This window comes from Oncorhynchus gorbuscha, linkage group LG20 (assembly GCF_021184085.1).
Source record: "Oncorhynchus gorbuscha isolate QuinsamMale2020 ecotype Even-year linkage group LG20, OgorEven_v1.0, whole genome shotgun sequence".
In the NCBI taxonomy this organism is placed as follows: Eukaryota; Metazoa; Chordata; class Actinopteri; order Salmoniformes; family Salmonidae; genus Oncorhynchus; species Oncorhynchus gorbuscha.
The window spans coordinates 23,873,982-23,887,400 of NC_060192.1; the positions used below are offsets into that span (position 1 = coordinate 23,873,982).

At 44.1% G+C, this 13,419-nt stretch overlaps 1 protein-coding gene across 2 annotated transcripts in view; it reads left to right on the forward strand.

Moving 5' to 3' along the window:
- The window catches only part of LOC124007250 (neuroligin-2-like), a 97,489-nt gene that overhangs the window by 44,782 nt on the left and 39,288 nt on the right, over positions 1 to 13,419 (forward strand). The window lies entirely within an intron of this gene.

A 13,419-nucleotide genomic window follows, 5' to 3' on the forward strand; every position in this document is an offset into this window, starting at 1 on the left:
ACAAAAATGTAATAAGTATAATAATATACACATAATATATTATATTTGATACCATAGCTAAAAGCTAGCTAGAATAGATAACTCAACGTTAATGTTGTGAAGTAGACTGATATGGACAGACATACTCCCCTCTCATCTATCATCTCTCTCATCTAGCTTTTTTCTTCGCTATCTCTCTCTCTTGCTCAGTTTCTCTCTCTGTCTTTCTCTGTCTCTGTCTTTCTCTTGCTCAGTTTCTCTCTCTGTCTTTCTCTGTCTCTGTCTTTCTCTTGCTCAGTTTCTCTCTCTGTCTTTCTCTGTCTCTGTCTTTCTCTCGCTGTTTCTCTCTCTGTCTTTCTCTTGCTCAGTTTCTCTCTCTGTCTTTCTCTGTCTCTGTCTTTCTCTCGCTGTTTCTCTCTCTGTCTTTCTCTGTCTCTGTCTTTCTCTCGCTGTTTCTCTCTCTGTCTTTCTCTGTCTCTGTCTTTCTCTCGCTGTTTCTCTCTCTGTCTTTCTCTGTCTCTGTCTTTCTCTCGCTGTTTCTCTCTCTGTCTTTCTCTGTCTTTCTCTCTGTCTTTTTCTCTGTCTTTCTCTCGCTGTTTCTCTCTCTGTCTTTCTCTGTCTTTCTCTCTGTCTTTTTCTCTGTCTTTCTCTCGCTGTTTCTCTCTCTGTCTTTCTCTGTCTCTGTCTTTCTCTCGCTGTTTCTCTCTCTGTCTTTCTCTGTCTCTGTCTTTCTCTCGCTGTTTCTCTCTCTGTCTTTCTCTGTCTTTCTCTCTGTCTTTTTCTCTGTCTTTCTCTCGCTGTTTCTCTCTCTGTCTTTCTCTGTCTTTCTCTCTGTCTTTCTCTCGCTGTTTCTCTCTCTGTCTTTCTCTTGCTCAGTTTCTCTCTCTGTCTTTCTCTGTCTCTGTCTTTCTCTCGCTGTTTCTCTCTCTGTCTTTCTCTGTCTCTGTCTTTCTCTCGCTGTTTCTCTCTCTGTCTTTCTCTGTCTCTGTCTTTCTCTCGCTGTTTCTCTCTCTGTCTTTCTCTGTCTCTGTCTTTCTCTCGCTGTTTCTCTCTCTGTCTTTCTCTGTCTTTCTCTCTGTCTTTTTCTCTGTCTTTCTCTCGCTGTTTCTCTCTCTGTCTTTCTCTGTCTCTGTCTTTCTCTCGCTGTTTCTCTCTCTGTCTTTCTCTGTCTCTGTCTTTCTCTCGCTGTTTCTCTCTCTGTCTTTCTCTGTCTTTCTCTCTGTCTTTTTCTCTGTCTTTCTCTCGCTGTTTCTCTCTCTGTCTTTCTCTGTCTTTCTCTCTGTCTTTTTCTCTGTCTTTCTCTCGCACACACAACCACACACACACACACACACACACACACACACACACACACACACACACACACACACACACACACACACACACACACACACACACACACACACACACACACACACAAACCTCAATTGTTCCACACACCCCTGCCACAGCCATTTTCTCCTTTTTTGGTATATAGTCAAATTTGATTTGCATATCACTTTTTACAAATCATGCTGTTTTGACTGTCCTCTGTCTTACACCATCCAAAAGGTGAATAATTTATATTTTGCTTAATAGATGTTCTTTAACTGCATTGTGTAGATTGGGTCTTTTGATTGATCCACTTGACCATTTCTTTATTTGACTATTTGTTGGGGAATAGGTGGGTTTTTACAGTAAAGGCATTACAGTTTGTTTGTAGGGGGGTGCTGGCATTTGGATACGATTCCAAGCGGTGAGGTTTACTGTCCCACAAACATTACACATCTAGGAAACCATGTAACTAGTTGTTAAAACTAGCCAGGGGAATGATGCCTTGTCTTTATATAATCAAGAGGTCTGAAAGATCAGACGTTTTACTGTTGTGTGTGTGTGTTTGCATCCACTCGGGCTGTGTGTGTGTGTTTGTGCTTGATTGTATGTGGTAAGGTGTGTTTGCTGTTTCCGCGTTCGTTTCTCTGCCGTCTCTAATTGCTATGGTTTAAAAAGAGACAGATCTAGCTAATCCAATTGTGCGGTTTCTTAACGGTGAAAAGAGAGGGAAGGATGCGTACAGGAATCTGGAGGAGAGGAGCAGAATGACAGGAGAGAGATGAAAGAGAAAGGGAAAGGGGAGCGCTGAGAGCACAGGGGAGGGCGAGGAAGGGGAGAAAATGGAAAAATATAGTGGTGATGAAGACAAGTGCATGATGAAATGACATTTATAGAGCTTTGAAAGTGAGAGAGAGAGGGAGGAAGAGAGGGTGGATGAGTGGGAGACTAGGATGGAAAATAGTGAGAAAGAGAGAGGTAAAGAAGAGAGGAAGTGAGAGAGAATGAAGTCCAATATCAAGAGACTAGTAAGGCTGAGATGAAGGGAGAGAAATGCAGCAAGGGTGGAGGGGGAGAGAGCAGCAAGGGTGGAGGGGGAGAGAGCAGCAAGGGTGGAGGGGGAGAGAGCAGCAAGGGTGGAGGGGGAGAGAGCAGCAAGGGTGGAGGGGGAGAGAGCAGCAAGGGTGGAGGGAGGAGAGAGCAGCAAGGGTGGAGGGGGAGAGAGCAGCAAGGGTGGAGGGGGAGAGAGCAGCAAGGGTGGAGGGAAGAGAGAGCAGCAAGGGTGGAGGGGGAGAGAGCAGCAAGGGTGGAGGGAGGAGAGAGCAGCAAGGGTGGAGGGGGAGAGAGAGCAGCAAGGGTGGAGGGGGAGAGAGCAGCAAGGGTGGAGGGGGAGAGAGCAACAAGGGTGGAGGGGGAGAGAGCAGCTATGGTGGAGGGGGAGAGAGCAGCAAGGGTGGAGGGGGAGAGAGCAGCAAGGGTGGAGGGGGAGAGAGCAGCAAGGGTGGAGGGAGGAGAGAGCAGCAAGGGTGGAGGGGGAGAGAGCAGCAAGGGTGGAGGGAAGAGAGAGCAGCAAGGGTGGAGGGGGAGAGAGCAGCAAGGGTGGAGGGAGGAGAGAGCAGCAAGGGTGGAGGGGGAGAGAGCAGCAAGGGTGGAGGGGGAGAGAGCAGCAAGGGTGGAGGGGGAGAGAGCAACAAGGGTGGAGGGGGAGAGAGCAGCTAGGGTGGAGGGGGAGAGAGCAGCAAGGGTGGAGGGGGAGAGAGCAGCAAGGGTGGAGGGGGAGAGAGCAGCAAGGGTGGAGGGAGGAGAGAGCAGCAAGGGTGGAGGGGGAGAGAGCAGCAAGGGTGGAGGGGGAGAGAGCAGCAAGGGTGGAGGGGGAGAGAGCAGCAAGGGTGGAGGGGGAGAGAGCAGCAAGGGTGGAGGGAGGAGAGAGCAGCAAGGGTGGAGGGGGAGGAGAGAGCAGCAAGGGTGGAGGGGGAGAGAGCAGCAAGGGTGGAGGGGGAGAGAGCAGCAAGGGTGGAGGGAGGAGAGAGCAGCAAGGGTGGAGGGGGAGAGAGCAGCAAGGGTGGAGGGGGAAGAGCAAGGGTAGCAGGGGGAAGGGTGGAGGGGGAGAGAGCAGCAAGGGTGGAGGGGGAGAGAGCAGCAAGTGTGGAGAGGGGAGAGAGCAGCAAGGGGAGGGGGAGAGAGCCGCAAGGGTGAAGGGGGAGAGAGCAGCAAGGGTGGAGGGGGAGCGCAGTAACGATGGGGGAGTAGTAGGGTGGAGGGGGAGAGGGGGAAGCAACAGCAGCAAGGGTGGAGGGGGAGAGAGAGCAGCAGCAGAAGAAAGGCAGAGAGAAGGGGAGAGGGAGAGTGGCAGGTTATGAAGAGGAGAGGAGAGGAGAGGAGAGGAGAGGAGAGGAGAGGAGAGGAGAGGAGAGGAGAGGAGAGGAGAGGAGAGGAGAGGAGAGGAGAGGAGAGGAGAGGAGAGGAGAGGAGAGGAGAGGAGAGGAGAGGAGAGGAGAGGAATAGTGTGCCAGTGTTTCAGGGGCTGTTTTGAAGCAGGCAGGACAGTGAGGGCCATTTTGGCCCTGTAGGCCTGGGATGTAGGCTGATGGTGGCTGAGTGAGACAGTTCTCTCTGCTCCCCTCCCACATGCACACATGAACTCTTATCATGCACTCTTATTATGCACTCTTATCATGCACAAACACATGCCTTCTTATCATGCACTCTTATCATGCACTAGCATATGCACTCTTATCATGAACTCTTATCATGCACTCTTATTATGCACTCTTATCATGCACAAACACATGCCTTCTTATCATGCACTCTTATCATGCACAAACACATGCCTTCTTATCATGCACTCTTATCATGCACTAGCATATGCACTCTTATCATGTACTCTTATCATGCACTAACATATGCACTCGTATCATGTACTAACACGTGTGAAGTCACACATACAGTACACAGACACTAAATCACTCTACATCACTTTCTTTCACATACACATCCTACACCAACACACACTCCATCACATACAAACAGGGGCATCAGCACCCACACAACACAGGGAAGGGGAAGGCATGACAAACCTAACCTAACGCACTGTAGCGGGCCTAAAATGAACGCCCCAAACTAGATCCCCTATGTACTGGTCTTGACGAGAAGAAGAAAAAACTGAGGGGGAGGTTCTCTTCTGCACTGTTCAACCAATCTATTAAATGTGGAGGAGGATGGACTAGTCTGACTGGGTCAGTCCAGACCCCTGCTACAGGGTTAGCTCTTGTGCTCATGCTTAGAAAGACCTTCAATGAATGAGTTCCAGGTACTGTACAGAGTGATGAACAGCTGCATACAATGTCTATGATCTACAGAATATCCACAATATGTATGGTGCAGTCAACCTATCAGATGGACCCATAACCCCCATATTAATATGATATACATATTACATGCATAGTACATACATATTATATACATATTACATGCATAGTACATACATATTATATACATATTACATGCATAGTACATACATATTATATACATATTACATGCATAGTACATACATATTATATACATATGACATGCATAGTACATACATATTTTATACATATTACATGCATAGTACATACATATTATATACATATTACATGCATAGTACATACATATTATATACATATTACATGCATAGTACATACATATTATATACATATTACATGCTGTCCCTGTGACTGGGCGTGTAAGTAACGTTGGGTAGTCAACGTTATCTAACGTAGGTTAATGACATGTTTGGATGGAGTGTTAACCTCCTGGATGTCCCGATGTGAGTCAGTCACATCGTGAAATGTCTCTCTGAGGAGACACGTACACCTGGAGAGTCCTGCAGGTGGCTCTAACACACATCCCATCTCCTTCCTCTGTTAGTCAGCCTGAGCACGTGCACAGACACACACACATACGGCACCGTGTACATTATCGTGCCGTCATGCTAGGCTCGTGCGCTCACACGCGGACACGTAATAAACTCAAATCGCTGCGTTCACTTAGCTCCCATTCACACAGAGGTATTTGAATGCTTTATGTGGGTGAACAGCGAGATAGATTGTCACAAAGGCCTACATCCTTCAGAGGTAACACATGCTCACAAACACACAGAGCACTCAGGCGTCCACAGCAACACTCTCAGAGACAAAGTACCTGGTGCTCTAGATGTCCTAGCTCTGCTGGAGAAGAGTGACACTCTCCAGTCCAGTGCTGAGCGTCCCTCTCTGTCAATGTCTCTGTCGCTGTCTGTCTCTGTGTGTGTGTTGTTTGTCATGTGCTTGTGGTGTGTGACTGCCTGGTGACAGAGAGGAGAGCTGATCCATTAGCCAGGCGTCACACCAAGGGCTCTGTTGGCCTGGTAATGCTGGGATAATTGAACTTGTTTACATCTCCTCTGGGAAATCACTAGAGACACACAATACACTGGAGAGAAAGGGAATGGAGTGTGTGTGTATGCATGTGTGTGTGCGTGCGCACTCCATTGCTGTATAATTGTGCGCATATGCGAAGTTGGTTGCATAAGAGAGATGGGGAAATCATTTGTGTGTGTGTGTCAGGGCTTTAATGTATTTAGTCTCTCGAGTGCACTGTAATATGTTCTATGAAGGATGACTGCATGTGTGTGTGTTGACGCAGTGGTGTGTGTGTGCACATGCAAGTGCGGCTGTGCGTGTGTGTGTGTGTGATGCACTCTGGTGCTTGTGTAACCGGAGATTCAGGTTGTGATGCAAATACGTGAGTAGAATGTGTTACCACGGCAACAGGCTCAGAGTGAGTCAGTGCAATGGAATGGCTGGTGCGGTTCTATTAGAGAGAGAAGAGGCAGTTTCCATAGCGACTCAGCATCGGAGCTGCCTATGTGTGTGTGTGTGTCCGTGTGCTCACGTGTGTGAAGTTTCCTACATGCATCTCTGTGTCCGTGAAGAGACCTTGCCATGTACAACTTTGTAACGGTTTATTTGATCTCATCCTGTCCCACCATTTTCTTGTGACATTACTCTTTCTACTCCTCTCTCTCTCTCTCTCTCTCTCTCCCTCTCTCTCTCTCTCTCTCTCTCTCTCTCTCTCTCTCTCTCTCTCTCTCTCTCTCTCTCTCTCTCTCTCTCTCTCTCTCTCTCTCTCTCTCTCTCTCTCTCTCTCTCTCTCTCTCTCTCTCTCTCTCTCTCTCACACACACGCATTCTTTCTCTCTGCCTCTGTGCATATCTCTTTCTCTCTATCTCTCTCTCTCTCTCCCCTTTCTCTCTCTCTTTTCCCATCGTTCTCTACATTATTTATTTACTCATCTCTCTCCCTCTGTGTCTTTTCCCATCTCTCTCTCTATCTCCATCCCCCTGTCTCTTTTCTCATCTCCCACTCCAGAAGCTCATCAGGCTAAACAGATGCTGTGCTGTTATTTATGTTTCCTCTTAGTCTGGCTTCTCATATGAATTATCCACAGGGCAGACGCTAGGCTAACTGGGCAGCACTGGCAGCTCCGCCCTACTAAAGACACACAGACCATACCACAGCACGTCACAGAGAGGGGGGACCCTGTGAAACCCAGACCGTAACAGCATACTACAGAGAGGACAGTAGGAGAGACAGTGGCAGACTGTACCATAACTCGCCAGAGGGGACAGTGAGATTTACAGACGGTGCCATAATTCCACAGAGAGAGGGGACCCAGGGAGACTTGTTGCACAGCACTACAAGAGGGGACAGAAACATACATAGACTGCCACAGCACTACCACCATGTTCTAACATCTAATATGGCTAAGCACTGGATAGGTTCCCACACTATAGCTTTCACTTATAATGTCCTCTCAGTTCTCAGTTCAGTTTGAAGGTCAGGAATGAGGAGAAGAAGCTTACCTTTCAGACTTTGGGGATATACACTGCATATACAAAAGTATGTCGGCACCCCTTCAAATTAGTGGATTTGGCTATTTCAGCCACACCCGTTGCTGACAGGTGTATAAAATTGAGCACATGTAACGGCGTTCGTCAGTTGAAGGAGAGTCGGAACAAAATGCAGCGTGGTGGTTACTCATGTTCTTTAATAAAGGTGAACGAGACATGAAATAACTTACTATACAAAAACAACAAACGAAACGCGAAAACCTATTACAGCCTATCTGGTGAACACTACACAGAGACAGGAACAATCACCCACGAAATACACAGTGAAACCCAGGCTACCTAAATGTGTTTCCCAATCAGAGACAACGAGAATCACCTGACTCTGATTGAGAACCGCCTCAGGCAGCCAAACCTATGCTACACCCCTACTCAGCCGCAATCCCAATGCCTACAAAACCCCAATACGAAACACAACAAAATAAACCGATGTCACACCCTGGCCTGACCAAATATATAACGAAAACACAAAATACTATGACCAAGGCATGACAGCACATAGCCATGTGATCTCCATAGACAAACCTTGGCAGTAGAATGGCCTTACAGAAGGGCTCACTGACAAGTCAGTTCGTTCAATTTCTGCCCTGCTAGAGGTGCCCTGGTCAATTGTAAATTGCTGTTATTGTAAAAGTGGGAATGTCTGTCCTCGGTTGCAACACTCAATACCAAGTTCCAAACTGCCTCTGGAAGCAACATCAGCACAAGAACTGTTCGTCGGTAGCTTCATGAAATGGGTTTCCATGGCCGAGCAGCCGCACACAAGCCTAAGGTCACCATGCACAATGCCAAGCGTTGGCTGGAGTGGTGTAGAACTTGCCACCATTGCACTCTGGAGCAGTGGAAACGCATTCTCTGGAGTAATGAATCACGCTTCACCATCTGGCACTCCGACGGATAAATCTGTGTTTGGCAGATGCCAGGAGAACGCTACCTGCCCCATTGCATAGTGCCAACTGTAAAGTTTGGTGGAGGAGGAATAATGGTCTGGGGCTGTTTTTCATGATTCAGACTAGACCCCTTAGTTCCACTGAAGTGAAATCTTAAAGCTACAGAATACAATGACATTCTAGATGATTCTGTGCTTCCAACATTGTGGCAACAGTTTGGGGAAGGCCCATCAGCATTACAATGCCCCCGTGCACAAAGCGAGGTCCATTCAGAAATGGTTTGTCGAGATCGGTGTGGAATAACTTGACTGGTCTGCACCGAGCCCTGACCTCAAACCCATTGAACACCTTTAAGATGAATTGGGACGTCAACTGCGAGTCAGGCCTAATTACCCAACCTCCGTGCCCGACCTCACTAATGTTGCTGAATGGAAGCAAGTCCCTTTAACAATGTTCTGACATCTAGTGAAATCCTTCCTAGAAAATTGGAGGCTGTTATAGCAGCAAAGGGGGGACCACTCCCGCTAGGGGCGGCAGGTAGCCAAGTGGTTAGAGTGTTGGGCTAGTAACCAGCAGGTAGCCAAGTGGTTAGAGTGTTGGGCTAGTAACCAGCAGGTAGCCAAGTGGTTAGAGTGTTGGGCTAGTAACCAGCAGGTAGCCAAGTGTTTAGAGTTTTGGGCTAGTAACCAGCAGTTAGCCAAGTGGTTAGAGTGTTGGGCTAGTAACCAGCAGGTAGCCAAGTGGTTAGAGTGTTGGACTAGTAACCAGCTGGTAGCCAAGTGGTGAGAGTGTTGGGCTAGTAACCAGCAGGTAACCAAGTGGTTAGAGTGTTGGACTAGTAACCAGCAGGTAGCCAAGTGGTTAGAGTGTTGGGCTAGTAACCAGCAGGTAGCCAAGTGGTTGGAGTATTGGGCTAGTAACCAGCAGGTAACCAAGTGTTTAGAGTGTTGGACTAATAACCAGCAGGTATCCAAGTGGTTAGAGTGTTGGACTAATAACCAGCAGGTAGCCAAGTGGTTAGAGTATAGGGCTAGTAACCAACAGGTATCCAAGTGGTTAGAGTGTTGGAATAATAACCAGCAGGTATCCAAGTGGTTAGAGTGTTGGACTAATAACCAGCAGGTATCCAAGTGGTTAGAGTGTTGGACTAGTAACCAGAAGGTAGCCAAGTGGTTAGAGTATTGGGCTAGTAACCAGCAGGTATCCAAGTGGTTAGAGTGTTGGGCTAGTAACCAGCAGGTATCCAAGTGGTTAGAGTGTTGGACTAGTAACCAGCAGGTAGCCAAGTGGTTAGAGTGTTGGGCTAGTAACCAGCAGGTAGCCAAGTGTTTAGAGTGTTGGACTAGTAACCAGCAGGTAGCCAAGTGGTTAGAATATTGGGCTAGTAACCAGCAGGTAGTGTCGTGGAAATTTCCTCTACTTACCAAATCATGGGAGCAAACCACACACACGTCAGAGTTAGTTATAAAAGTCCATCTTTAATTATATGAGCTCTATCACAATCCTGTGACTCTAAGATAAATTCAGTGTCTCTCAGTGAATTCTCTGAGAGCCCCCATACAATGCAACTGAGTTCCTTTTAATAGCAAAGACACACATAGTCAGACAGCATAGACATAATTCATCGTTCAGCTTTGTCTCCTTTCCCAAACCCCAGAACCATAAACCAAATCCTCCATATCAACAGGCATATATCAAATTGTCATTTAGATACAACCAACTCAAAATAAAACCTCCTGGACAAACTCACGGAGAGGAGGGTGAGGCTATAAGTTAAGATAAAAGCAACATTAGAGGGAGCATAGAATGATTCCAGACACTGCAAGATATGTTTACACATGATGACACTTTGACCTCTCCCCTCTCTGTGGCCCATGCAACTTAGTCCTGACATAGAACAGATAACTGCCAATGGCCACCACTATAGTACAACAAAATACATTCTTATGAGAAATAACTCATAAGCATATCATGAAAATAACACATCTTATCTATGTTACTCAACTAATTCTGATAATTCCACAACATTCCCCTCTCAAGGGAATCAGAATAGTAACATGGCACCTTACTAACAGTAGAGTATATAATACAATTTAAAAATCCATAATCAAAATGTTAAGATAATAAAGAATCAAATCCCTTCAATGTAAGTATTCACCCGTCAGAAACTGAGTTTACAATGTTTATACCATAATACAGACTTGCACCTGTTTAAACATATAGATTAATCCATTTGAGGAAAATAAAGACATAACATATTTATGCTCTTTAAGTTACATGAGAAACAGTGTCTAAACACAGGCCTCCTCACAACATATAGGACAGACATCCCTCTAAGTCCTCATGCTCAGAAATATACTCAGGAATAGAGAATAGGGCAGTGAAATCATTCATATTCCAAATCATAAGTAACAACCCAACTATTTATCCAACATTCCTCAGTGATTCAAATGGGTCATTATCACTTAAAGTAAAAACCTCAATTTAACACACATCAATATTAGCAGATTTACATACAGTATAATCCTCCCATAATTCTACTATTAACTTTTTTAATCATGATTTTAATACAGATCAGTATCTCAATGCATTCTTAATCTAAATTACTACAATTTACATGGTGTAGACCTCTTCAATCAATCTGATACCACAAAAGTATAAACAATTTTAATGGTACAGTTTGATTAAACCCCCCTTACACAGGCACGGCATCTTCTGGCATCTTTTTTTTTTCTTCAGATAGCTTTACAGTTCAAAGTGGACGGCCCATGATAATGTCCCAATTTCAATGTCTCATCTTTACCACTCATGTCTTGTCCATTCGTCAAACATTATACCAGCATCACAAGAAAATGTTAGAACAGATCTTTCTCCATGATCACTCCAAGTGGACTCATCACAGTATGACAGAACCATGAAAGAAAAGCAGTTGATAGCTTAGATCTGATACTGTACACCAATTTCTGGCTTGGTTCTTTTCTCTCGGTAGAAGTGGTTAGGAAAGCCTCCTTCAATGCCTTTGTCTCTCTTCTTCAGCCAGGTAGAGAGGGTTTTGAGGTACACACACCATTCGGTCCAAATGATCTCTTCCATGCATTAAGATATAAGATTAAGATATATTATTTCAAATTGGTTTATACTCCCCATCTCACTGTCAACTCCATTGTAGAGCCAAGGATCAAGAAATTAGACCTATATCTTTCGGGAATAGAACAAAACAAACACAACAATACAGTACACTCAACAATACAATACACTCAACAATACAATACACTCAGCAATACAATACACTCATTCACATATCACTTAAATTGTATAACTTTAATTCAAACCCTCAAAAAACGGAATTCTCCCCCATGTTTTATATACATCTCTCCGTATGAGAGTAATGTAAAACAAAACTGAAAACAAATATAAAACAACATTTCAGCTAATCCTAATCAAATTAAAATCACTAAACTGAAAAAAAACTCCACAAAGAAAAATTATTTAACCCCTATGGTCATAGGAAAATAGACTTAAAGCAGCATACCCTTAGTTAAAAGCAATGCCCTACTCCCTCTTCACACTGGTCCAAATTACACATATGGATAAGAAACATATTTACCAATTTCACAAATTATTTTGAAAGCAGTATTACAAATGACCATAATTTCATTATCCAAATGGCTTTCCAATGCGGGTGATCAAGCCACAACGGAAAGTCATCACAAGGTCATAGGTCATACAAAACCCTCCAAAGCAGTGTTTTGCACTATATGAAACAATTTGCAAACAATAATCAACTAGTTCCAAACATTGTTGTATTTCCATGTTCCCAGAACATTCCTTTATCAAAATAATTTGCGTGTGTCATGAAAAGTCAGAAAATAAAATAAAAGTGCCCCTATAATACCTTTGAACTACAACAAAAAACTTCCTGGCCCCCACCAATGTGGTAGTTTATGGCCTCCCTTCACTCACTCTCCCCAAGAGTATCGTCCCTGGACACATTCCAGAGAGAGACAGTGAAATATCCATTTTCCCGGAGAAAACAAAAAAACATTTGTTATTCATTTACACTACATGACTCAGAAACTCAAACGTGAAACTATAAACCAAACCTAATAATTCCACTGTACCTCAAATCATGAATCAGAAGTTTTAATCAAATCAATGTATATGCATGATACAATGTTTAATTAAGTTAAATCAATTCCTAAAAAAAAACCTCTTAATCAGCAAACTAATAATTTCAATCTGTCGATATAAATTGAGTAAAAACCAATCCTAATTTTTTTAAACAAATCTAAAATCCTTCAAAAGTCGGTGCTGTCTCATCATCGTAAAAATACAAAATAAACTTATTTTTTCCCCCCACTGATATCCATAAAGGTCAATACTGTTCAGCACATCCATTAATGATCTTCCTTTAGTCTGTACAGGGTCTGAAATTCCAATGTATGCAGATGATACAGTGATAAATTCATGCAAATAACAGACTACACAAGAACTCACTACTATAGCACATCCATAATTAACATCTATGATACTCCCCCACTTAACATACTAGTTTAGTCTTTGGCCCAATCTTGCTTTTCAACATTCATACCCATTCAGTCTTCTGTCAACAGGTTGGCGTACTATTCAATCCAGCAACCATCTTTAATGACCTGACATTGTTCCACATAATGGAAACATACTATACTGTTAGACTACGTGAACTTTCCTGCTCAAATGAACTGGTGTTACTTAAACAATCAAACCAAGAGTCAATAACCATCAGAATCTATCCGTACGATGTTTTATGATTCAGACATCCAGTCTCCCAATTCTCATAGCCTAATACAGTAAATATAAACGCCACAAATCTATGATGCCCACCTAGCGAATCAGCTGCTAGAAATACAGAAAAAAATGTACCTGAACAACGGTCAAAACAATTAGAGTAAGGTTATTGTATATTCAAACTAATAATGCAAATTTACGTTATTCTACAACAATCTACCTGCCTCCAGCAACTTTCCCTGACAATTAGTAGCCAACTAACTCTCTTCCATACTTTCTTTTTCCCCCAGTTGGGCAAAAATATAACCCCTCTCATTTCAACATTTTTTCCTTACCTCTATCGTAAGATTAAAACCCAACTTTATAACTTCCTCTTCTCTTTTCTCTTCACACTTATGAAATGTATCCTATTTCTTTAAAAAATAACACACGCAGCGCCAAAAATTATAACATGCGTCAGTCAATCTATAAGAATGAAAAACATTTCGGTAACCACTTTCCTATCGCCATTCTCTCCCCGCTATCATTCTGAATGTCTTTAAC